This window comes from Bos indicus, chromosome 2 (assembly GCF_029378745.1).
Source record: "Bos indicus isolate NIAB-ARS_2022 breed Sahiwal x Tharparkar chromosome 2, NIAB-ARS_B.indTharparkar_mat_pri_1.0, whole genome shotgun sequence".
In the NCBI taxonomy this organism is placed as follows: domain Eukaryota; kingdom Metazoa; phylum Chordata; class Mammalia; order Artiodactyla; family Bovidae; genus Bos; species Bos indicus.
In genome coordinates, this window is record NC_091761.1 from 12,784,643 (window position 1) to 12,812,099 (window position 27,457).

Below are 27,457 nucleotides of genomic sequence, written 5' to 3' on the forward strand. Positions count from 1 at the left end.
TCTTGCCTGGAGAATTCCATGGACAGAGGAGTCTGGAGGGCTTCAGTCCATGGATCACAAAGAGATGAACACAATTAAATGACTAATAATTTCACTACTTTCTCATGTCCCATTTATTCTTCCAGCTCCTTCAATGCTTCCCTTCCCACTATGTTTTCAAGTCACTCTCTCTAAGTCCATTGATAACCTCTGGTTTGCTAAAGCAAGTGGGAAAAATTCCATCCTCTTTTTCATCCACTCTTTTCAATTTCTTTTACTTAATCATCTTCTTAAAACTTAGACATTAAAGGTTTAAATTTTTGAAAGCTCATTCTTAATTTACTCTTTCCTTTTGGTTGTTCTAATCCACATTTTTATCCCCAGCCCAGAACTGTTCCCTGACTACTAATCCATGTATCAAACATCCATCAACACTTAAATATCTCAAATCAATCTCAAATCCCACGCATCCACAATTATACCCATGCTCATTTCTTCTAAATTAGTCCACCATCTCTTCAGACCAACAACTAGGGAGTCATCATTTAACAGATTCCTCTCATTTACCTTCCATTCCAATAAGCCACTATTTCATGTCAATTTTACATCCTAAATATCCCTCCAATTCATCGATTTTTCTCCATCCCAATTATCACCATCCCAACCAAATCATTATCATCTTTGGCATACGCTAGAGCATCAGCCTTTTCATACTGTTCATGGGGTTCTCAAGGCAAGAATACTGAAGTGGTTTGCCATTCCTTCTCCAGTGGACCACATTCTGTCAGACCTCTCCACCATGACCCGCCCGTCTTGGGTGGCCTCACACAGCATGGCTTAGTTTCATTGAGTTAGACAAGGCTGTGGTCCGTGTGATTAGACTGACTAATTTTCTGTGATTATGGTTTGAGTATCTGCCCTCTGATACCTCTCAAACACCTACCATCTTACTTGGGCTTCTCTTACCTAGGACGTGGGGTATCTCTTCATGGCTGCTACAGCAAAGCGCAGCCGCTGCTCCTTACCTTGGATGAGGGGTATCTCATCACAGCCACCCCTCCTAACCTTGAATGTGGAGTAGCTCCTCTCCGCCCTCCTGTGCCCACACAAATTCAGACTTAAATTGAAGAAAATAGCGAAAAGCACCAGACCATTTAGGTATGACCTAAATCAAATTCCTTATGATTATACAGTGGAAGTGAGAAATAGATTTAAGGGACTAGATCTGATAGATAGAGTGCCCTGATGAACTATGGACGGAGGTTCATGACATTGTACAGGAGACAGGGATCAAGACCATCCCCATGGAAAAGAAATGCAAAAAATACAAAATGGCTGTCTGGGGAGGCCTTACAAATAGCTGTGAAAAGAAGAGAAGTGAAAAGCAAAGGAGAAAAGGAAAGATATAAACATCTGAATGCAGAGTTCAAAAGAGTAGCAAGGAGAGATAAGAAAGCCTTCCTCAGTGATCAATGCAAACAGAGGAAAACAAAAGAATGCGAAAGACTAGAGATCTCTTCAAGAAAATTAGAGATACCAAGGGAACATTTCATGCAAAGATGGGCTTGATAAAGGACAGAAATGGTATGGACCTAACAGAAGCAGAAGATATTAAGAAGAGGTGGCAAGAATACACAGAAGAACTGTACAAAAAAGAGATTCATGACCCAGATAATCATGATGGTGTGATCACTGACCTAGAGTCAGACATCCTGGAATGTGAAGTCAAGTGGGCCTTAGAAAGAATCACTATGAACAAAGCTAGTGGAGGTGATGAAATTCCAGTTGAGCTATTTCAAATCCTGGAAGATGATGCTGTGAGAGTGCGGCCCTCAATATGCTAGCAAATTTGGAAAACTCAGCAGTGGCCACAGAACTGGAAAAGGTCAGTTTTCAGTCCAATCCCAAAGAAAGGCAATGCCAAAGAATGCTTAAACTACTACACAATTGCACTCATCTCACATGCTAGTAAAGTAATGCTCAAAATTCTACAAGTCAGGCTTCAGCAATAGGTGAACTGTGAACTTCCAGATGTTCAAGCTGGTTTTAGGAAAGGCAGAGGAACCAGAGATCAAATTGCAAACATCCATTGAATCATCAAAAAAGCAAGAGAGTTCCAGAAAAACATCTGTTTCTGCTTTATTGACTATGCCAAAGCCTTTGACTGTGTGGATCACAATAAACTGTGGAAAATTCTTCAAGAGATGGGAATACCAGACCACCTGACCTGCCTCTTGAGAAACCTAAGTGCAGGTCAGGCAGCAACAGTTAGAACTGGACATGGAACAACAGACTGGTTCCAAATAGGAAAAGGAGTACGTCAAGGTTGTATATTGTCACCCTGCATATTTAACTTACATGCAGAGTACATCATGAGAAACGCTGGGCTGGAAGAAGCACAAGCTGGAATCAAGATTGCCGGGAGAAATATCAATAACCTCAGATATGCAGATGACACCACCCTTATGGCAGAAAGTGAAGAGGAACTAAAAAGCCTCTTGATGAAAGTGAAAGAGGAGAGTGAAAAAGTTGTCTTAAAGCTCAACATTCAGAAAACAAAGATCATGGCATCTGGTCCCATCACTTCATGGGAAATAGATGGGGAAACAGTGGAAACAGTGTCAGACTTTATTTTCTGAGGCTCCAAAATCACTGTAGATGGTGATTGCAGCCATGAAATTAAAAGACGCTTACTCATTGGAAGGAAAGTTATGACCAACCTAGATAGCATATTCAAAAGCAGAGACATTATTTTGCCAACAAAGGTCCATCTAGTCAAGGCTATGGTTTTTTCCAGTGGTCGTATATGAATGTGCAAATTGGACTGTGAAGAAAGCTGAGCACCAAAAAATTGATGCTTTTGAACTGTGGTGTTGGAGAAGACTCGTGAGAGTCCCTTGGACTGCAAGGAGATCCAACCAGTCCATTCTAAAGAGATCAGTCCTGGGTGTTCTTTGGAAGGACTGATGTTGAAGCTGAAACTCCAATAACTTGGCCACTTCATGTGAAGAGTTGACTCACTGGAAAAATTCTGATCCTGGGAGGGATTAGGGGCAGGAGGAGAAGAGGACGACAGAGGATGAGATGGCTGGATGGCATCACCAACTCGATGGACATGAGTTTGAGTAAACTCCGGGAGTTAGTGATGTACAGGGAGGCCTGGCGTGCTGCAATTCATGGAATTGCAAAGAGTCAGACATGACTGAGCAACTTAACTGAGCTGAACTGAGAGCATCAGCCTCCTGCCTTAGGTCTCAGGACCACTATTACTCCCCTCTAATACATTCTTCACATACTATATTTATCAAATACACAGAGTCAATCATGTTACTCCTCAGACTGAAATGCTTTAGAGGTTTCTCATTGCTTTTAGATTAAACAGGGAAAACTATGCAACTTATGAGGATATTAGGGATGATTTTCTCTGTTTCTGCTTTTTTAGCCTCACTGTCAATCTTTCCTCATTCACTTTGCTCCAGTCAAAGGACTCTTCTTTCAATTCCTCTAATTAGCTATTCTCTCTACCTCAGGGTCTCAAATAATATATTTCTTCTTCTTTTAATGTTCTTTCCCAGTTCACTTCTTCTGCATATGCAAGTTGTAATTACTTTTCAGAAGTCAGATCTAACACCACTTTTCCAGGTAAGCCCAAGTTTCCCCAAGATTTTAGATGCTCTGAAGTCCATTCTAAAGGAGATCAGTCCTGGGTGTTCATTGGAAGGACTGATACTAAAGCTGAAACTCCAATACTTTGGCCACCTTATGCAAAGAGTTGACTCGTTGGAAAAGACCCTGAAGCTGGGAGGGATTGGGGGCAGGAGAAGGGGATGACAGAGGATGAAATGAGAGGATGAGATGGCGTCACTGACTCGAAGGACATGAGTTTGAGTGAACTCCAGGAGTTGGTGATGGACAGGGAGGCCTGGCACGCTGCAATTCATGGGGTTGCAAAGCGTCAGACACGACTGAGCGATTGAACTGAACTGAACTGAAAGTCCCCTATCTGTCTTCTTCATCTAATTCTTATCAATGATGACCTTGTCTGATGGCCTTACAATGTCTTTCCCTATATAAGCCTCATGAGTAAGGGTCTATCAAACATTGCACTGTAGACCCAGAGAAAAGCACAAAAGATGACTCATGCACGTTTTCAGTGAGAAATGGACAAATGAGTAAATATTTTCCAGGAATATATATTTAAAATAATTAAACAATTCAATGTTCAGCATCTTAGACACTATTTAAATGAACTAGATTTTAAAAGGCCAAATAGGAGATTAGGTAAGAGAGTTATATGCTCCAGATAAGTGGCTTTTAAATTTTTTTAATGTGGCCTCACAATAAAACATTTTATTTCCTGATCATATAGACATAACACAACCATATTTAAGAACAAAGACACACACACACCCCCACACACAAACACATACAACCTGAAACAAAAATTTAATGAACCAATGAATTCAATGAATTAATTTAATGAATTAATCTTCACTAAATTATATTTTCTTTCCTGTTTGTTTGATTTTTTAAAATGTAGGCAGGACACAGAAAATTGACTTCATGATCCACTATAGATTTTACACTATAATTTAAAATGATTTTTCCAGAAAAATGTAAAAGACACCATGAAAAAGGCCTTTGTCCAAAAAGTAAAGGGTCTGGATAGAGGAAAATAAGAGATGGGCACTTGAGACAAAAGGAACAGGTGGCATTTAGTTACAGAATTAGGAGAATACTACCATGATCAGAGACATGTTCCCATAATATAGTAGATAAAGTGGGTAGATAGAATAAATATATATTTTGGTGCTATTTACTAATAAAGATAAAGAACTTTATCTTACATAAAAATGACAAATTTTATAGCACTAGTGTGAAATGATGAAAGTAATTTTGGAAAAAAAATAATTTAGAAGTAATAAGAGTGAGCTGAGAATGGGAGACAGAGCTACTCTTGATATGAGATACTGAGACTCTACTGATTAGCGTAGAGATTGCAGGGATGGGGAGAAAGAAACCTATACAAAGTTCAGTAATGTTCATATTGATCGATCCAACAGGTACTATTATTTTCTCATCAACTTTTCAGAAACTTTTGACACAGTTTACCACTCTTTCCTTTTATCCATGTACTTGACAGAGATATGTAATAGTGATTTCAGTCTTAAAGAAGTCAAAATAGAACTCTTGGTTTTCACCTTTGAATTTGTTTCACAATTTTCCTTCTCAGATACCACCAGCACTATTTCCCAGTCCCTAACATACAAACAGAGATACGCTCTTGGATTTTACATCCATTTACCACCACCCATTCCCATTTCAGGTACCTAGTAATGTGTGACAAACCACCCCAAAGTAATTGATCTCCTCAGTGTTCTGTAGGTTGACTAGGCTGAACTGAGCAAGGTGCATGTGGTGTATTTTGTGTGTGTGGCCAGACAGTAGCTGGGACTAGAGTCACCTGAGACTTGACAGCACTAAATTATCCAGAATGGTTTCTTTATTTCATGTCTGATGCCATGGAGCTGTTTGGCCTCTCTCCTCCTTTCCACAAGACTCCACCTCCAAATCTCACCCTGTGATTTTTCGTCCTCCAAGGCTACTTCATGCAGCAGTGTGCTTTTCTCAGAGAACCATGCCCTTCTATAGTAGCTGGCTTTCAAGCAGCAGGAAGTCAAAGTTGACAGGCCATTTAAGGGCTATTCCTAGAGCTTGTACAGCCTCAGTTCTGCCATATTCTCTAAACAGAAGCAGTCACAGTGAAAACCCAGATATAAAGCAGTACAGAACAGACTCCACTCCTTGATGGGGTAGTGACAAGGGCACATTGCAAAAGAGTATGTACAATGGGAAAAGATGGGACCGTATTTGTAAAGTATAACCTGCCACTCACCATACTATATGTAGTCTTACATGTTTTTTTCCCAGTCTCCAAAACATATATTCCATCTAGAGTCCATTTCCAGGGCTAACACCCAACCACATTCAACTATATGACCCCATACCACAATTAATAGCCTCCTCCTTGCATTAACTTTCATCCTCTATAATTTATTCTCTGCATAGAGTTGTCAACGTAATACAAAGTTGTCTGTGGTCATTACTACAGACTATATCATGTCTCCTCCCCAAAGTTCATATGTTGAAGTTCTAAAACCCAAAGTGACTGTATTTGGACATTGGCATTTAGGAGGCAATTAAGGCTAAGTGGGATTATAAAAGAGGAGTCCTAATCCAATGCAATCAATGTTCTTAGAAGAGTCACCAGACAGCTTGCTTTTTCCCTCTCTTCTACTTCTCTCCCATGCAGATGCACACACACACCCAGGAAAGGCCACATGAAGACATAGCAAGAAAGTGGCAGTCTACAAGGCAAGATGAAAGTTCTCACCAGAAACCTAACTGGTTCAAACTTTGGCCTTGACTTGTAACCTCTGAAACTGAAAACCTAAATTTCTGTTGAGGAAAACACCTAGTCTATGGTATTTTATTACGGCAGCCTGAGCAGACTAAAACATTCATTGCCTCCAACTTTTCACCCTCCATTCTATTTTGAACCTACTTCACTTTGTTTTCCTTTACTCCACTAATATGCTTTTCTTCAATATCACCAATTATCAATTTACTAGGGTCTGTTTTTATTCCTTGGGCTTTCCCAGTGGCTCAACAGTAAAGAAACCACCTGCCAATGCAGGGGATGTGGGCTTAATCCCTGGGTCAGGAAAATCCCCTGGAGAAGGAAATGGAAACCCACTCCAGTATTCTTGCCTGGGAAATCCCATGGACAGAGGAGCCTGACGGGCTACAGTCCATGGGGTCACAAGAGTCAGACATGACTTAATGACTAAATCAACCACTATATCATTATTATTTTATAATTTCAAATACCATTTATATGTTGACAACTCTCAAATATATATTTCTCCACTGGTGTTCTTTAAACTCTAGAATTACAAATAAGCTTAACTGGAGGGATCACTATTTCACACAGGATCATATATAGTAACTCCACAAAAATAGGAGGGTCTGCAGAGTATATGAGCATAGAATCAAACAGAAAAGTCACCATACTTGTTGTAGAAATTCTCTCCTAATTGCTTCTTTGTTCATAGCAAAATAAGAAATGAGGTCATCAGCGAAAGCAGGTCATTCCATGGCATTGTTAGGAGCTGCCTTGATGTCTATGGTTATCAATTAACAGGAGATCAGACAATATTTTCAGGTGACTTTTCTCTAGCCATATTCTGCAGCAAGTTTTCAGATCTGGAAAAGGTAAGTAGTTGCATTTAACCAGGGTTGAAGTTAATTCCAAATAACAGAGCGAGAAAAAAGGGACAAAGAATTGAGGGTATGAGCAAATGAGTGATTATAATGATGGAACTGTGAACTCTGGGTTGATCACCACTGTTATCTTTGCCCCATTTAATGTTTTTGCCCTTGAATGTCATTTTATCTGAAGGTTATAATGCCACTGATATTTCCTGCTCATTGCACTAAGCTGGCATTTTCACTTGCCATTTTACCCTTAACAGTTCTAAGTAACTTGTTTTTAGTTTCTCACATATAAATTACAGAATTCAGAGCAGTGGTGATAGTGGAGAGGTTTTAAATCCAGAAATCTGTTTCTCCATCTAAAAGCAATATTTTCTGTTCCCCTTTCACAGATGGAATTAATACCTCTCAAGTAGCATTTATGAAGTTAGAGATGATTTCAGTGATAATTTAGAACCTTAACTTTTGTTTCATCTTTTGAGCCTCAAATGTACAAAAATTTTTCTTACTTTGCTACAAACGGAGGGTGATCAATGCATTTCTGCTTTGGGATGTCAAGATAAAACATGAACATTATCTGAAAGAACAATCAGACACAGATTTAAGGAGAACAGTTTTTTTTTTCATTTTTAGAACTGTAATCTGCAAGATAGCAGGTCCAGTTGCTACAGCAAGTAGTAAGAGCAGAGCCTGGCTGCTATACTAAATCCTTTTTCTGAAAGTTGGCTGGGATCGACTTTCATGAACCAGCATGGTCACCCACCTCAGAAGCCTTTTGGAGCAGTGTCTTCACCTTAGTCGGCACATCCTCCGTGAGGAGTGCTGCTCCCACAGAAATCTCATCCCTTATGGACCGTGGCAGCAGTGTATTTTTCAAAAGCATTTGCAGGTTCAACATTTGCTCCTGCTAATTGTCCATGGCCTCACTTTGTCTTCAGTCCCTGTTATTTTGAGTTTCCTTGCCTTGTTTCTAATGCTAGATTGCAATTTTATTTTGTTACTATTATAATAAGTGCTGGCTATTTCAATGGCAGGTGAAGAGGATTAAAGTGCATGGGCTCATTCACTGTAAATTAAAAGTGGAACATTACTGACAGAAAAATGTCAATAAACCCTGCAGTGATTAGTCCAGGGGATTTGGAAGGTAGACAAGCCACTGCTAGAAAGATGACAGGGAGGGTACCTCGTGGAAGATACCTAGTTTTGTTTTGATGATTGCAAGTACTTTCTAGAAAGTTTGCCTCTGAAATCAATACTATGAAGTCTATATGTAACAGGTATTTCTTAATGGAGGAAGCACTCTAATCAGTCAAGGGGCTATAATAATAAAATGGCTGCACCTAAGGGAACAAGCAATGTAATAACATTATGAGTGCTGTACTGTACTTAAAATACAGTGATTTATTTGCAAAGAATGCCCTTGAAGTCTTAAGAAACAAAAGTAGTTGACAACATTTTATTTATGAACATTAGAGTTCTAGGTCTGTCATATATGCTTTGCATCTATTAAAATTGTACTTCAGTGAAATGCTGTTAACTAAACAAATTTCACACTTTGATGAATCAAGTAGTTGATAAAGTTTACACATTTTAAAGAAAACACTCTTGCAAAAGAGACTGCAAAATTCATGCATTCTACTTTTGATATCTGCACTGGTTTATTTTGATCTTAGTTTCAAACTTTGTGATAGCTTTTCAAGGTCTATTTACAATGGCACACTTTTCAAAGATCAAGAAATTCCAGTATTATATAGAGAAATTTCCAGGGATTTTAGACAGGTATTCAAAGCATAGGTATTAATACAAATATTGACTTTATATTTTGTTGAACATCTAGATTTATTGTCCCTCAAGGCAAGTATTGACCTTATCTTCCAGTCAATAAATCTCTATGTTCACTGCCACAAAAGTCAATACCTGCTTCATATCCATTTTCTCAGAAAATAACTACTTCTATTCATGCTGCAATGATCAGCACTTAAAAGCAAATGCTTATTAAAAGGAAAGAGCACATGAAAAAATTGTTAACTGGCAAATAAAGAATTTTCTGACTAAGCAAATACATAATCCTAAAATGAATCTAAAATGCCTAAGCTTTTATATGAAGGGTTTGATTTACAAATTATTTTTGCCAAGAAAATAAAAAACTGTTATAATCAGTGAATAGAATGGGAAGGAGAAGAATTAAGCACTTGTTGAGAATTTAGCTAAGCTACTACATGGTACTGCTGCTTTAGCATCCATTTTGTGTCAAGAGAACCTCGGGGGTCATAAGCCATCATTAGTTTCTCATGCAAGTGTAAGCCCTAAATAAAACCAGAGAGTCATAAGTAAATATATATTTCTAGTATGACTTCCCCAACAGCTTTGATGATAAATAGTTTCTCTGCCTTCCAGGGCCTTTCCCTTGGGCTGCTCAGAGATCTTCCCAAACCCGACTCTCTTGGTTATTAACTGACCAATCTAGCCTTAACCCAGGAACCCCAAAACACTCTACCTGCAGATCATAACAAAGGCATATGCCCCAGGTCCTGCCACGCTCTCTGTCTGCATCCTCCTTAAATCTCGCTGTGCGGCCCCTGGAGGCATAAGGTGTACTCTCTCTAGGACCTGTGAACAATTTGCCTTTTCAATCACCTTATGGTCTTTTGTCAAACCATCTGACACTCCAGAGCTCTGCTTACCAAATATTAATTTAATGAAGCTATGAGAGTATATAACTTTATGTTTTACAAATTTGTGGGTTTTTTTTTTTTCTCTCCCAAACTACTAAGGTTTCTTCATAGTTCAATTCAGTACAATTCAGTCTCTCAGTCATGTCCGACTCTTTACGACCCTATAAACTGCAGCATGTCAGCCCTCCCTGTCCATCACCAACTCCCAGAGTCCACCCAAACCCATGTCCATTGAGTCCGTGATGCCATCCAACCATCTCATTCTCTGTCGTCCCCTTCTCATGCCCTCAATCTTTCCCAGCATCATGGTCTTTTCAAATGAGTCAGCTCTTCACATCAGGTGGCCAAAGTATTGAAGTTTCAGCTTCAACATCAGTCCTTCCAATAAATACCCAGGACTGATCTCCATTAGAATGGATTGGTTGGATCTCCTTGCAGTCTAAGGGACTCTTAAGAGTCTTCTCCAACACCATATTTCAAAAGCATCAATTCTTCAGTGCTCAGCCTTCTTTATAGTCCAACTCTCACATCCATACATGACCACTGGAAAAACCATAGCCTTGACTAGAAAGACTTTTGTTGACAAAGTAATGTCTCTGCTTTTTAATATGCTATCTAGGTTGGTCATAACTTTCCTTCCAAGGAGTAAGTGCCTTTTAATTTCATGGCTGCAGTCATCATCTGCAGTGATTTTGGAGCCCCCCAAATTAAGTCTGACACTGTTTCCCCTGTTTCCCCATCTATTTGCCATGAAGTGATGGGACCAGATGCCATGATCTTAGTTTTTTGAATGTTGAGCTTTAAGCCAACTTTTTCACTCTCCTCTTTCACTTTCATCAAGAGGCTTTTTAGTTCCTCTTCACTTTCTGCCATAATGGTAGTGTCATCTGCATATCTGAGGTTATTGATATTTCTCCCAGCAACCTTGATTCCAGCTTGTGCTTCCTCCAGCCCAGCCTTTCTCATGATGTACTCTGCTTATAAGTTAAATAAACAGGGTGGCAATATACAGCCTTGATGTACTCCTTTTCCTATTTGGAACCAGTCTGTTGTTCCAAATCTTCAAAAGAGGGTAGGGATGGGGTGGGAGGTGGGTTTGAGGTTCAAGAGGGAGGGAACATATATATACCTATGGCTGATCCATGTTGATGTATGGCAGAAACCAACACATTATTGGAATTATCTTTCAATTAAAAATAAAGAAAGAAATTTTTTTTAATAAATAAAAAATAAACTTTTGGTTTGAATGCATCCAAAAGAATAAAAGATAAACTTAGCAGTAAATTTAACAAAAAAAGTTAAAAGATTACAGCGTTTAAACTATAAAACATTGTCAAAAGAAATTAAAGATTAAAAAAGTTAAAAAAAATAAATTTTGTCTTAAATTGTTGAGAACTTGGGGATTGGGGGTTGTTACTTTAGAATAACCTTGCTTACAAATTGATATAGTATCTAAAAGAGTAATAGATTTACTAATTTTAAGTAGTTCTTTATACCAATTTTCTATTTACTTTTCTATATGCAAGACAGTAAATCTTTGTGGTGGCTTCCTGTGATTTTATTTTAAGCTTTTTCTAATTCAAGAATTTTGAAAATAAGTAGTCTATATTATGTCCTGTGGGAAGCTAGAGTTCTTAACTCTTCTATGTAGGTATCTGAGGAAATGAATGGAGAATCTTGGGGTTATACTCTCTTTCAAGGAAGAGGATTCAAATGCCTGCTGTGAGCAACAGTCATCTCCTTTATGTGGAGATCACTAACACCATCCAGTAAACACCCAGCGTGAGCACTAAAACTGTTCCCTAATGCTTGATTCAAATCTCTTCCTCTTAGTAACAGAACGGCTATTCTTCCCCTCTTCTAAGATGTTAGGGGTGGACCTGTGACTCACCAGGAAATATAACCATACGTGGCACACATTATTTCCAAATGGAAATACCCACCTGACCTCACATGAGATGTTAGAGCCAGAAATGTGAAAGCCTGATTACTGACTATGCAGGAAAGCTTACCTGGCAGGTTGCTCAAACCCGTGGTGAACTTGCACTAATAATAAAGAGAAAAAAACTTTACATTTAACTTAATAAAGCTATAGATATGGGGGAAGGGGAGGGTAGTTGCTTATTCAGCATAACCTAAGCCATTGATGGGCTTCACAGGTGGCGCTAGTGGTAAAGAACCCATCTGTCAATGCAGGAGGTTTAAGAGACATGGGTTAGATCCCTGGGTCAGGAGGATCCCCTGGAGGAGGCCATGGCAACCCATTCCAATATTCTTGCCTGGAGAATCCCATGGACAGAGGAGCCTGCTGGGCTGCAGTCCATGGGTTAACAGAAAGTCAGACATGCTGAAGTGACTTGGCATTCACATGCACAAACCGTTGACCTCTATACTGTCTAGTAAATGATCAAGGAATCTAGCTCCAGGCATAATTCTTAGCATGCTTTTGCAATAACAGAATCAATGCAATCATGGAGACATCTTTTTTACCAACTCAAAATAAAGAAGGAAGGAAAAAAAATTTTTTTTAATACAGCATATCTCATTTAGAGATATGAGTCCTTTTCCCTTCTTTCAATACCTTTTACGTCATTACTGAATTCTGCTTTCATCTCTAAAAATCACTTTAAGTTTTGCCTTTACCTGAGGTGGCCAAAGGCCAAAAGTTTTCAATCGTAGTTCTCATTAAAATTCTAAACATGATTTCTTCTCCTGTCATCTAATTAAATAAGTTCCCTTTTTTGTGTGTATTCAGCAATAATGCTGTCACTTTTCTATACACTCTACTGGCTATAATTAATTATTACTTTATCTAGAACTTAGTGGACTATAATTCTTCAGGCCAATTTTATAAGAAATATGGTCTTGACAGAAACCTAATCTTGAAGAGATTACGGTGCACCATCATTATGAGTCTCTCTATGGCAGTATATAATCCTATCATGCAATGACAAAGCCCATGGATCTTGGCACTCAGCTACATAAGTTAGTGGCAACAATATTGAAGATGGCAGCCTATTCACCTTTCAGGGTGGCAGCCCTAATGCAGCTGCTTCTCTTCATTTGAGCTCCAGAGGCTGACTCAGGAGATGGTATGACAGAAAATCTTGGAAAAGGAGTTCATCACAGAGTAAAGAAAGAAAAGACTCTCAATATGCTGTACTTTCTCTCCTTGCCAAACAATATATGGCTTTTGTCTCCTTAGAAAGGGGTTTCCTAGGTAATTTTAGGGTGCTGAATGAGGGACGGAGGGACCTATGATCTTTGTGACCATTAGTCCTTGTCATTTCCTCTTGAAAATTATACTCACAGTCTTTTGACCTTCGAAATTCTTTGTTACTTTTTTCACATTTGGTGTAATGGTCTATACCTGTTTCCTACACTTCTTCTATAGCATTTATTTCTTGTTAAAAAATAATTAAATATCACCAAACTACAGAACTCATTTCTCAGAACACTTAATTCCCTCGACCCAAGTGAAATAAATTAAGTTGCAACTCTTAGAATAAAAGCTATTGTTTAACTCCACAAATGGCTATTGTCTCCATATGTGTGTTGGTGTGTATGTGTGTATGATTGCATATACATGCTACCTTATAAATACAATCATTCATACTAAACCCAATTCAGGAACTAATGCTTTATATACAGACAAATGACAAAAAATCTACTATGTTATGTTAGTTTATTCTGTAATTGTTCCCTGTATCATTTTAATCTTCACAGCTAACATGCAAACAGAAATTCTATCTAATACACCAGAAATTACCTACCACAAAGCTCAAAATTTTTAAAGGAAATGAATATTTTTTGTTTAGCAAAGTGTTTAACTTAGTTAGGGGTAAATGGAAATTTGTCAGGATCGCAGATCTCTTTCAAAGCATGCAGTCAGTGAGGTCTGACTTATTACGTTGGTTAGGTTTGGTTTAGTTTTCTCTTCTAGTGTTTTCATGCAAGGTTTAAATGTAATTTTATTTTTTAAAAAACATGTATGAGAATCTTTCAGGTACCCTGACCCCCACATCTTTCCTCTATCCATAGCTGAAGATATTTGATCCCCACTCAGCCATGCTCCAGGCTTTAGATTTAGTATGTCTTTTAAAAGAGAAAATTTAGTTTAGTTGATGATTCATCAAGTCAATTGATATTTCCAGTTCTAATTTGATCTCACATAATAGAAACACAGCTGCCCTACAGATGCCGGACTTACTGGCACCATGGGTGCAGCTGCCCTGCTGAACTCAGGATGTTGGGGCAGAGACGAAGCAGTTATTTCTACACTCAGTGCTCAGAATAGTGGGCACTAAGGATGGTTTATAGCCAGACTTCACTGAGGGTTGCCTGAGGGAGCACCTTGTTCCCTTGTGCACAGAAGATAAGGCTTGGGAAAATTACGTGAGGGGACAAGCACGTGGCAAGTTTGGGTACAGTGGGATTCACCAGGAGAGGGTCTCCCACTGCAAATGATTGTTCTATAGATCTGTGTGGCAAGGATTTGTTAGGAATCCTTGGGCAAGAATGACATGCATCTCTGGCTGAGGGCTGCTGGGCAAGTATCAGGACCCTCTGGGGCCTCTGGGCCCAAAGCCACCTGACCCAGAAATGCTCATGCCCTGAGGGCCTTGAGACAAGGAGTCACTCTGGAAGGAAGGCCAAAGGATCCGGCCAAGGTTGACAAACACTGCTACAGAAAAATACAGTTTGGGAGGAATCATTGATTAGATTCCCCCCTCAAAAAAAAAAAAAAGAAATACACCTGAGTTCCAATAATTCAGTTCCCATCTTTTTGTCCAGGAGACCCTATTTTAAACACTTGCCCAGTATTCTATTTTTAATGGCAGAAAGTGAAGAGGAACTAAAGAGCTTCTTAATGAGGGTGAAGGAGGAGAGTGAAAGAGACGGCTTAAAATTAAATATTAAAAGCTAAGATCATGGCATTTGACTCCATTATTTCGTGGCAAATAGAAGGGGAAAAGGTGGAAGTAGTGACAGATTTCTACTTCTTGGTCTCTAAAACCACTATGGATGGTGACTGCAGCCATGAAATCAGAAGACGATTACTTCTTGGCAGGAAAGAGGTGACAAACCTAGACAGCGTGTTGAAAAGCAGAGACATTACTTTGCTGGCAAAGGTCCCTATAGTCAAGGCTGTGGTCTTCCCAGTGGTCACATAAGGTTGTGATAGCTGGATCCTAAAGAAGGCAGAATGCCAAAGAATTGATGCCTTTGAACTGTGGTGTTGGAGAAGACTCCTGACAGTCCCTTGGAAAGCAAGGAGCTTCAATCAGTGAATCTTAAGGGAAATCAACCCTGAATACTCACTGGAAGGACTGATGCTGAAGCTGAAGCTCCAGTATTTTGGTCATCTGATGCAAATAGATGACTCATTGGAAAAGTCTCTGATGCTGGGAAAGATTGAGTGCTGAAGGAGAAGAGGGCATCATAGGATGAGATGGCTGGATAGCATCACTGATGCAATGGACATGAACTTGGGAAACTTCAGGAGATGGTGAGGGACAGGGAGGTATGGTGTACTGCAGTCCATGGGGTTGCAAAGAATTGGACATGACGGGGCAACTGAACAACAATGACAACATTCTACTTCTTCTTATAGTAGCACCCTGACTTAAACTACTGCACACATTTAAAACTAAGTACAATTCTTGACTTCAAGTTCAGAAGCAGAAAGAACAATCTGTAGATAAGCAACAACCCTTCTGCTATGTCACTTAATACTGAATACTCTTAGAATGTCTTTTCTTATGTACCTACCTAGCTAGCTATCTGTTAGTATTTCTGTATCATCTCTGATACTGAACTAATACCTGGATTGGAACCATACACCCCAGGGAACATCTTCAGCCAGAATATTACTTCTTTGTACCTACACCTGAATTATCCACCAAGTGCCAGCTCCACACTAATGAGGATATTAGTTTAAACCTTTCAGATTTTACTTAAATGACTGTCTTGTAAAATAGTATGCATCTTATAAGCTATTATCAGTGATTTTCCTTTTTCTAAAACTTTATTTATTTTCCCAAGATCAGAAGTATACTTGATTACCTCTTCTTAATATCTTCTGCTTCTGTTAGGTCCATACCATTTCTGTCCTTTATCGAGCCCATCTTTGCATGAAATGTACCCTTGGTATCTCTAATTTTCTTGAAGAGATCTCTAGTCTTTCCCATTCTGTTGTTTTCCTCTATTTCTTTGCATTGATCGCTGAGGAAGCCTTTCTTATCTCTTCTTGGTATTCTTTGGAACTCTGCATTCAGATGCTTATATCTTTCCTTTTCTCCTTTGCTTTACGCTTCTCTTCTTTTCACAGCTATTTGTAAGGCCTCTCCAGACAGCCATTTTGCTTTTTGCATTTCTTTTCCATGCGGATGGTCTTGATCCCTATCCCCTGTACAATGTCACAAACCTCATTCCATAGTTCATCAGGCAATCTATCAGAATAAGAAGAGGTGGCAAGAATACACAGAAGAACTGTACAAAAAAAGATCTTCATGACCCAGATAATCACAATGGTGTGATCACTCATCTAGAGCAATACATCCTGGAATGTGAAGTCAAGTGGGCCTTAGAAAGCATCACTATGAACAAAGCTAGTGGAAGTGATGGAATTCCAGTTGAGCTATTTCTACTCCTGGAAGATGATGCTGTGAGAGTGCTGCCCTCAATATGCCAGCAAATTTGGAAAACTCAGCAGTGGCCACCGGACTGCAAAAGGTCAGTTTTCATTCCAATCCCAAAGAATGCTCAAACTACTGCACAGTTACACTCATCTCACATGCTAGTAAAGTAATGCTCAAAATTCTCCAAGCCAGGCTTCAGCAATACATGAACCGTGAACTTCCTGATGTTCAAGCTGGTTTTAGAAAAGGCAGAAGAACCAGAGATCAAATTGTCAACATTGGCTGGATCATGGAAAAAGCAAGAGAGTTCCAGAAAAACATCTATTTCTGCTTTATTGACTATGCCAAAGCCTTTGACTGTGTGGATCACAATCAACTGTGGAAAATTCTGAAAGAGATGGGAATACCAAACCACCTGACCTGCCTCTTGAGAAATCTGTATGCAGGTCAGGAAGCAACAGTTAGAACTGGATATGGAACAACAGACTGGTTCCAAATAGTAAAAGGAGTACATCAAGGCTGTATATTGTCACCATGCTTATTGAACTTCTATGCAGAGTACATCATGAGAAACGCTGGGCTGGAAGAAGCACAAGCTGGAATCAAGATTGCCGGGAGAAATATCAATAACCTCAGATATGCAGATGACACCACCCTTATGGCAGAAAGTGAAGAGGAATTAAAAAGCCTCTTGATGAAAGTGAAAGTGGAGAGTGAAAAAGTTGGCTTAAAGCTCAACATTCAGAAAACGAAGATCATGGCATCAAGTCCCATCACTTCATGGGAAATAGATGGAGAAACAGTGGAAACAGTGTCAGACTTTATTTTGGGGGGCTCCAAAATCACTGCAGATGGTGACTGCAGCCATGAAATTAAAAGACGCTTACTCCTAGGAAGGAAAGTTATGACCAATCTAGATAGCATATTCAAAAGCAGAGACATTACTGTGCCAACAAAGGTTCGTCTAGTCAAGGCTATGGTTTTTCCTGTGGTCGTGTATGGATGTGAGAGTTGGACTGTGAAGAAGGCTGAGCACTGAAGAATTGATGCTTTTAAACTGTGGAGTTGGAGAAGACTCTTTAGAGTCCCTTGGACTGCAAGGAGGTCCATCCAGTCCATTCTGAAGCAGATCAGCCCTGGGATTTCTTGGAAGTAATGATGCTAAAGCTGAAACTCCAGTACTTTGGCCACCTCATGCGAAGTTGACTCATTGGAAAAGACTCTGATGCTGGAGGGGATTGAGGGCAGGAGGAGAAGGGGATGACAGAGGATGAGATGGCTGGATGGCATCACTGACTCGATGGACATGAGTCTCAGTGAACTCCGGGAGCTGGTGATGGACAGGGAGGCCTGGCGTGCTGCGATTCATGGGGTCGCAAAGAGTCAGACACGACTGAGTGACTGAACTGAACTGAAGTGAACTGATACTTGATTATGTAACATATAAGAATATGATATTTTAAGTGTAATCTGAGACCTCCTATTCAAATATCATGTGAATATCAATATTTTGCAAACTTGAACTAGTTTTTGCTGTCATTTTCTAGAAAGAAGTTGCCTAATTCATATTTCTGGCCTCAAAATGTTTAAGCTTTTACCTCATCACAATTTTGTGGTATTTTATACAAAAGCCTGGATAATGATGATAATCATATTGTGATAGCCAAACACAAAATAAACTTTAATAAGATTTTTCCTCATGGTTTTAACCAAAATATTTTTCTGAATTTAAGATTTATATTATTGTAAAAAGTAATAGTAGACACCTTGAAACACCAAAAATATTGTTTGCTGTTGTCTTCTAAAACAAGAATAAAGGTGTTCTCTTATATTTGTGTTCCCCACATGAAATATCTTCTCACTGTGTTTCAAATACATATGTGACTGTAATAAGCAAGTTTCAGGTAATACTATAGACTTATTTTTCATCATCAGAAGTCATCTCTGATTTTCAACAAATGCTGACTTCTCACCTTGAAAGCCAAGCCGAGTATGAACGATAAAATCCATAAATCAGCTTAGGATTTTCTGCAAAGTCAAGATGGTACTTGAAACTGAAAGTCAGTGACAGTGTTAGTCACTCAGTCATATCCAACTCTTTGCAACCCCATGGACTGTAGCCCATTAGGATCCATGTCCATGGGATTCTCCATGCAAGAATACTGGAGTGGGTTGCCATGCTCTTCTTAGAAAATGAAAAATAGAAAACCTGTGAACAGCATTCTATTAAAAGTTACCAAGGAAAAAAGAAAAACTGTACTCAAATACCTATCATCCTCAAAATACAAAACAAAATAATGTGCCTTCATCACACACACACACACACAAAATATCTAAAGATTCTAACCTTTTTACTGGCTACAAGCATAACAATTGGATAATGACATATCCTTCTCACTTACAATCACTTACATCACTAACATTTTTCCCTGAAACTGGCTACTAAACAGTGCAACAAGTTTGCTGATGACAACACTTCTTAGAAAAATTGGCATCTTTTGAGTGATTACTAAAATGTTTTCCTTTGCAAAAAAATGGCGGACACCTCACAGGATATAAGAAATGGATAGGTTGATAGGGTTTTTATGAAGGTACAATGAGAAAGAAGGACAAGACGAGGAGATGCATTTTCATTAAGGATATATATGGTTAGCTGGCAGCTTTGAATTATGATCTGAGGCATAGTGAAGAGAACAAGACAGGAACGATGACCCTATGAGTTATCTGGGCAGCAATGACTGCTGAAAATTCAGGGGGGACATGGGTCCTTCATGAGTTAGAAACTGAAAGAGAAGATATACTAAGTTATACATAGATCCAGAGTTCAGGATCAAAGGAAACACAGCATATGAAGATGGTGGTGGTCAAAAAGTTGACAGACAGTATTTGCTTAAGATAAGGATGATGATTAGGAGATTACTGGAGACATTTACCATCTGAGCCACCACGGAAGCCTAACATTTAAGATAACAGTCTCAGTGGAGTCATCTCACAGCATCCTATACATCTCTCTAATGTAACCCTGATTATATTTACATAAACACTATTTACACATCCCCATGTTTATAGTGTACATTATGTAGTGTTGGCTCCCATACGTCTGTATTTCTGTATGTATATTGTAATACAAACAGTGCACACAGCATGGGCTTACCTCTCAATGAATTTTCAAAGTGAGCACATCATGTCATTGGCACTGAGGTCAAGAAAAGGAACATTACTAGCCACCCAAAAGTCCCAGCCCCCTCTCCCTCTTCCAGTATCTCTTTCCCAGGCAAGGGTATCAGTCATGTATCATTTTAATCCCAGAGGAGTTCACAGTCCTTAGAACTAAATACATGCATTTAGAATACTTAGATTTTTATTACAAAAGTTAGGAAAGAAAATAAGAGTATACTACATTATTAGGACCCAGTTGCTCAATATTTATAGTTTCTATGTCATGTTGGACTTGAACTAAGCTCCAGGAAGAGATGCCAGAGAAAGGGAAGCTGCAATTCTCTCAGTGACAATATTTTAAGCTCAAACCACTTGGTCCTCTTTGAGAATAAGATCAAAATTATATAACTGCTGCTGCTGCTGTTGCTAAGTAGCTTCGGTCATGTCCGACTCTGTGTGACCCATAGAAGGCAGCCAGCCAGGCTCCTCCACCCCTGGGATTCTCTAGGCAAGAATACTGGAGTGGGTTGCCATTTCCTTCTCTAACGCATACATGCATGCTAAGTCGCTTCAGTCGTGTCCAACTCTCTGCGACCCTATGGACAGCAGCCCGCCAGGCTCCTCTGTCCAAGGGATTTTCTAGGCAAGAATACTGGAGTGGGTTGCCATTTCCTTCTCCAATACTCAGTTCAGTTCAGTCGCTCAGTCGTGTCCGACTCTTTGCAACCCCATGAATCGCAGCACGCCAGGCCTCCCTGTCCATCACCAAATCCCAGAGTTAACTGAAACTCACATCCATCCATTCAGTGATGCCATCCAGCCATCTCATCCTCTGTCGTCCCCTTTTCCTCCTGCCCCCAATCCCTCCCAACATCGGAGTCTTTTCCAATGAGTCAACTCTTTGCATGTGGTGGCCAAAGTACTGGAGTTTCAGCTTTAGCATCATTCCTTCCAAAGAACACCCAGGGCTGATCTCCTTTAGAATGGTAGTACCCAGGAAAAAGACCAAAATATTAGAGTTAATTATTTGAAGCTTTTTTAAAAATAGATATCTTTGGATAAGAGAAGCTCATTTAAATGTGTTGATAAACATATACAAAATTAGAAAATTAAATTGGGATTCCATGCTTGTCATCCTGGAACTTGCCAATAACATTGTGATATTAGTTTCTAAATGCCCTCAAAGCTCCAGCCAGACATACTACCAATAATGTCATTCTCAGGAGACAAACTAGTTGCTTACAGCAAAAAATAGCAGCCATGAAGTGAGATCTCCCTTAACAGCCTACTACAGATCCACAGCCATTATTACATCTGCATGCATGTCCTCTGTAACCTCTCTGCTCTCTGTGGAGAACTCCATAAAGGGCTGTGGTAAAGGGAAATTGACTACTCTTGCACAGAATTTTATGACATCCCACCCAATCAAGAGTTTTACACCATCAAATAACTTTGCTTCCTTACATATATTCAATACCTGTCTCTCATTTGTATTACTCCTAATTACATTTATACACACTTAAGTTTCTCACATCTTAAAAATGTGAAAAGCAGTCCCTTGATTCCCACATCTTCCTGCAGTTATTTCTATCTTCGCTACATAACAATTAATTCAGTAGAGACTCTCTGTATTTGTCCCCTCTTTTCTCTCACCTACCATTTACTACACAACTCATTTCATTTGGCTTCTGTTCTCATCACTCTACATAGCTTTTTAAAAAAAAATAAATCTATTAGTCATGTTGTTAAAACTGAAAGAAAAAAAAAAGAAGATGAAAAGCCCACAGTCCAAGTTTCAGATCTAAATTCAAATATCTGTCTGTGTTAGTCACTTAGTCATGTCTGACTCTTTGCAATCCCATGAACTGTAGCCTGCCAGGCTCCTCTGTCCATGGAATTGTCTAGGCGAGAACACTGGAGTGGGTTGCCATGCCCTTCTCCAACCAATAATCTAATTAACACAAATAACTAAAAGGCCCTTATAAAATATAAAAAATTGATAGGCAATTTCTGTTTCCTAAAGAGAAATCCAAAGATATGTTAAATATAAGGGAAATACCTAAAATAGGATGACATCAGTTAGACTAAAGTTATTGGAAGAAAAAAATATATATATGTATATATATGTGGAAAATTCCAATCTAATTAAAAAAGTTGTCATATTTAAATTTAACAAACTAGACTTAAGACCAATAGACACCAGTAAGTTGTTATAATTGTCATAATTCAAAAATTTTATGCTCTTATTAATATAAGCACATTTAGATATATAAAGCAAATAGTGAAAAAAAATTCTAAAATTAAACCCATTCTTCCTAACATAAATCAAAATCAATTTCAGGAATACTAAAAATTTAAATATGAAAGCCTAAACCAAAATTTCAAGGAAAAAATTTTGGAAACTATCTTTGAGACTTTGGAGTAGAAAAGACATTTTTAACTAAGAACAGATACAAACAATAAAGAAATTATTAACAGCTTACTATAATACAATTAGAGATGTCAGTTAATGCATAGGTAGCATACATACAAGTCACAAACTTAAGTAAGGTATTTGTAACATATACACTGATAAAACTATTAAAGTTTTATATATTAAAATTTATAAAGAACTCTTTACTGGATTTAATAAGCATATTAAAGAGGAAGCACAAATAGTCCATGAAACATGAAAAAATGCACAACTCTGTTAATAATAAGAGGACTACAAGCTAACATTACAATAAGATAACATTTTATACCCACCATAAAAGAAAAATTGGCTGATTAATTTTGTTGATTAGAATCAATGAAATTTATAAATTAGAATATAGAGGGTTGGGAATATCCATTGCCTGTTAATATAAGTATGAATGTAGAAAACCAACTTGGAAAACAGTTTGACATTCCATTGGTAACTGTACATGTTATGCAACCCAATATTTTCACACCTTGGTATATACTTCAGAGAAACTCTGGCTAACATGTACCACTAGGCATGAAAACAATGTTTGTAGAAATAGTGTTTATAGTTACACAAGCAGCAACTACCCCACATAATACTTATTAGAACAATGGTTATACAAAGTGTTGTATATTTGTACAATATACAGTACCTAAGACAGGTAGTCTAGGAAGTCAAACTATATTCATAATAAGATGTTATTTGTATTTTCCACTCTTATTCTTCATATACTTTAACTAAATCAACATTTTGCAACAAATGGAATAGAAACATATATAAAAATATCTTTCTTTTAAAATAAGACATTAAATAGGCTTGGGATAATATAAAATAATGTTTCTTTTTTTTAGAAAATTTTATCAAAAAATTGCTATTTTGTTCACAATTATGTTTAAATAAATATATTTCTCAATTTTAATCCCTTACATGAGAAACATAAATAGATATACCCATTCCAAACAGACCTACAAGACCTTCTAGAACTAACACCAAAAAAAAAAAAAAAAATGTCCTTTTCATCATAGGGGAATAGAATGCAAAAAGAGGAAGTCAAGAAATACCTGAAGTAACAGGCAAGATTTGCCTTGGACTACAAAATGAAGCAGGACAAAGGCTAATAATCTTTTCCAAGAGAACACACTGGTCATAGCAAAAACCCTCTTCAACAACACAAGAGAAGACTCTACACATGGACATCACCAGATGGCCAACACCAAAATCAGACTGATTATGTTCTTCGCAGTCAAAGATGGAGTTATAAAAACAAGACTGGGAGCCGACAATGGCTCAGATTATGAAATCCTTATTGCCTTATTCAGACTTAAAGAAAGTAGAAGAAATTGAAGAAAGTAGAGGAAAACCACTAGGCCATTCAGGTATGACCTAAATCAAATCCCTTATGATTATACAGTGGAAGTGACAAATAGACACAAGGGCTAAGATCTGATAGAGAGAGTGCCTGAAGAACTATGGAGGGAGGTTCATGACATTGTACAGGAGGTGGTGATTAAAACCATTCCTAAGAAAAAGAAATACAAAAGGCAAAAAGGTTATCTGAGGAGGCCTTACAAATAGCTAAGAAAATAAAAGAAGTAAAAGGCAAAGGAAAAAAGGAAAGATATACCCATATGAATGCAGAGTTTGAAAAAATAGCAAGGAGAGATAAGAAAACCTTCTTAAACGAATGATGAAAGAAATAGAGGAAAACAATAGAATGAGAAACACTAGAGATTTCTTCAAAAAAAGTAGAGATACCAAGGGAATATTTTGCCCAAAAAACGGGCACAATAAAGGACAAAAACAATATGGACCTAACAGAAGCAGAAGATATTAAGAAGAGGTGGCAAGAATACACAGAAGATCTACACAAAAAAGATCTTAATGACCCAGATAACCACCCTGGTGTGGTCAATCATGTAGGGCCATATATTCTGGAGTGTGAAGTCAAGTAAGGCCTTATGAACAAAGCTAGTGGAAGTGATGGAATTGCAGCTGAGCTATTTCAAATCCTAAAAGATGGTGCTGTGAAAGTGCTGCACTTAATACGCCAGCAAATTTGGAAAACAGCACTGGCCACAGGAAAAGATCAGTTTTCATTCCAATCCCAAAGAAACATAATGCCAAAAAATACTCAAACTACCACACAATTGCACTCCCCTCCCATGCTAGCAATGTAATGCACAAAGTCCTTCAAGCTAGGCTTCAACAGTACATAAAACAAGAACTTCAGACGAACAAGCTATATTTAGAAAAGGCAGAGGAACCAGGGATCAAGTTGCAAAAATCCATCAGCTCATAGATAACACAAGAGAATTCCAGAAAAAAACATACTTCTGCCTCATTGACTATGCTAAAAACTTTGTGTGCATGACAACAAACTGTGGAAAATTCTTAAAGAGATGGGAATACCAGACCACCTTACCTGTCTCCTAAGAAAGCTGTATGCAGGTCAAGAAGGAACAGAACCATACATGGAACAACACACTGGTTCCAAATAGGGAAAGGAGTATGTCAAGGCTGTATATTGCGACCCTGCTTATTTAACTTCTATGCAGAATACATCATGTGAAATGCCAGCCTAGATGATTCACAAGCTGGAATCAAGATTGTCGAGAGAAGTATCAATAACTTCAGATATGCAGATGACATCTCCTTAATGGCAGAAAGCAAAGAGGAACTGCAAAAGCTTCTTGAAGAAGGTGAAAGAGGAAAGTGAAAAAGCTGGCTTAAAACTCAGCATTCAAAAAATGAAGAACATGGGATCTGGTCCCATCACTTCATGGCAAATAGAAGAGGAAAAAATAGAAACAGTGACAGACTTTATTTTCTTAATCTTCAGAATCACTGTTGATGGTCACTGCAGCCATGAAATTAAAAGACACTTGCTCCTTGGGGAAAAAAGCTATGACAAACCACCTACACACCATACTAAAATGCAGAGAAATCACTTTAGTGACAAAGGTCCTTATAGTCAAAGCTATTGCTTTTCCAGTAGTCATGTACAGATGTGAGAGTTGTACCATAAAGAAGGCTGAGTGGTAAAGAATTGATACCTTCAAGTTGTGGTTGTAGAAGACTCTTTGAGAGTTCCTTGGACAGCAAGGAGATCAGACCAGTCAATTTTAAGGAAATCAATCCTTATTTATTGGGAAGACTAATGCTGAACTCCAATACTTTGGTCACCTGATGCAAAGAGCCCGCTCATTGGAAAAGACTCTTATGATGGGATAGATTGAGGGCAGGAGGAGAAGGGGGAGACAGAAGATGAGGTGGTTGGAAAGCAAGAACGACTCAATGCACATGAGTTTGAGCAAACTCCAGGAGATAGTGAAGGACAGGAAAGTCTGGCTGCTGCAGTTCATGGGGTTGCAAAGAGTCAGACATGACTGAGAGACAGAACAACAACAAAGCCATCAGTTACTCTTCATGCATAAGTACTGTGATATCATTTCCTAAGCATAAGATAGCTTGCCTGAGAAAACACACAGAGACACACATATACATGTAACTTAATGCTAAATAAACCAGAAACAAAAAACCCAAGCCTATAAGCAATACTGAGACTAAATATGCAAGTACTTTTTGTTCATGATGACTCTATTTCATGACTCAACACCCTATATAAGAGAATAAATTTAGTTTGCTCATTAATTCTCTCTAGTAAATTATTATATTTCTAAGTAACAGGATCTGGTATTTTTAGTTATTTATAGGAATATTTCCTGATTTCTCATTAATAGCATATCCCCAGGGGACAAATATCATGTTAGTTTCTTCTTTGAGACTATATTTTCTCAAAACACCATTAATGCAAAAAATACTAATTACCTAGTGGGATGAATTATATTCTTAAAATTAAAATGTGTTCATCAGACACCTAAATGATCACTTGAGGAATCATCTCCAGTCAGGAAAAAAAAAATGTGTAAATTAGCACTAATCCCTTGAGATGCTCCATCAAAAGGGGCTTCCAAATTCAGAAAAATATAGGAAGCTACAAGTTAAATCTTGAAGGCTCTCAGAGGGTCTGTATGAAGACATAAGTTTATAAAACTTGGTATGAAACAGTATATATTCAAAATTTTTTTTTCACTTTTTTTCACTTTACAATATTGTATTGGTTTTGCCATATATCAACATGAATCCGCCACAGGTATACATGTGTTCCCCATCCTGAACCCTCCTCCTTCTTCCCTCCCTGTGCCATCCCTCTGGGTCGTCCCAGTGCACCAGCCCCAAGCTTCCTGTATCGTGCTTCAAACCTGGACTGGCGACTCATTTCATATATGATATTATACATGTTTCAGTGCCATTCTCCCAAATCATCCCACCCTCGCCCTCTCCCAAAGAGTCCAAAAGACTGTTCTATACATCTGTGTCTCTTTTATTGACTTGTATACAGGGTTATTGTTACCATCTTTCTAAATTCAATATATATGCGTTAGTATACTGTATTGGTATTTTTCTTTCTAGCTTACTTCACTCTGTATAATAGGCTCCAGTTTCATCCACCTTATTAGAACTGATTCAAATGTATTCTTTTTAATAGCTGAGTAATACTCCATTGTGCATATGTACCACTGCTTTCTTATCCATTCATCTGCTGATGGATATCTAGGTTGCTTCCATGACCTGGCTATTATAAACAGTGCTGCGATGAACATTGGGGTACACGTGTCTCTTTCCCTTCTGGTTTCCTCAGTGTGTATGCCCAGCAGTGGGATTGCTGGATCATAAGGCAGTTCTATTTCCAGTTTTTTAAGGAATCTCCACACTGTTCTCTATAGTGGCTGTACTAGTTTGCATTCCCACCAACAGTATAAGAGGGTTCCCTTTTATCCACACCCTCTCCAGCATTTATTGCTTGTAGACATTTTGAATTGCAGCCATTCTGACTGGCGTGAAATGGTAGCTCATTGTGGTTTTGATTTGCATTTCTCTGATAATGAGTGATGTTGAAAATCTTTTCATGTGTTTGTTAGCCATCTGTATGTCTTCTTTGGAGAAATGTCTATTTAGTTCTTTGGCCCATTTTTTTATTGGGTCATTTATTTTTCTTGAATTGAGCTGTAGGAGTTGCTTGTATATTTTTGAGATTAGTTGTTTGTCAGTTGCTTCATTTGCTATTATTTTCTCCCATTCTGAAGGCTGTCTTTTCACCTTGCTTATAGTTTCCTTTGTTGTGCAGAAGCTTTTAAGGTTAATTAGGTCCCATTTGTTTATTTTTGCTTTCTTTCCAATATTCTGGTAGGTGGCTCATAGAGGATCCTGCTGTGATGTATGTC

General features: G+C 38.3%; 1 long non-coding RNA gene and 1 other non-coding gene across 3 annotated transcripts in view; one reads left to right on the top strand and one right to left on the bottom strand.

Annotated features, from left to right (window-relative positions):
- The window catches only part of LOC139186896 (uncharacterized), a 480,041-nt gene that overhangs the window by 165,589 nt on the left and 286,995 nt on the right, over positions 1–27,457 (bottom strand). The gene's annotated exons all lie outside the window — the stretch shown is intronic.
- On the top strand, positions 14,126–14,259 carry LOC139179176 (small nucleolar RNA SNORA43). Its single transcript, XR_011563604.1, has one exon. It is a non-coding gene; the product is annotated as a small nucleolar RNA SNORA43 (small nucleolar RNA).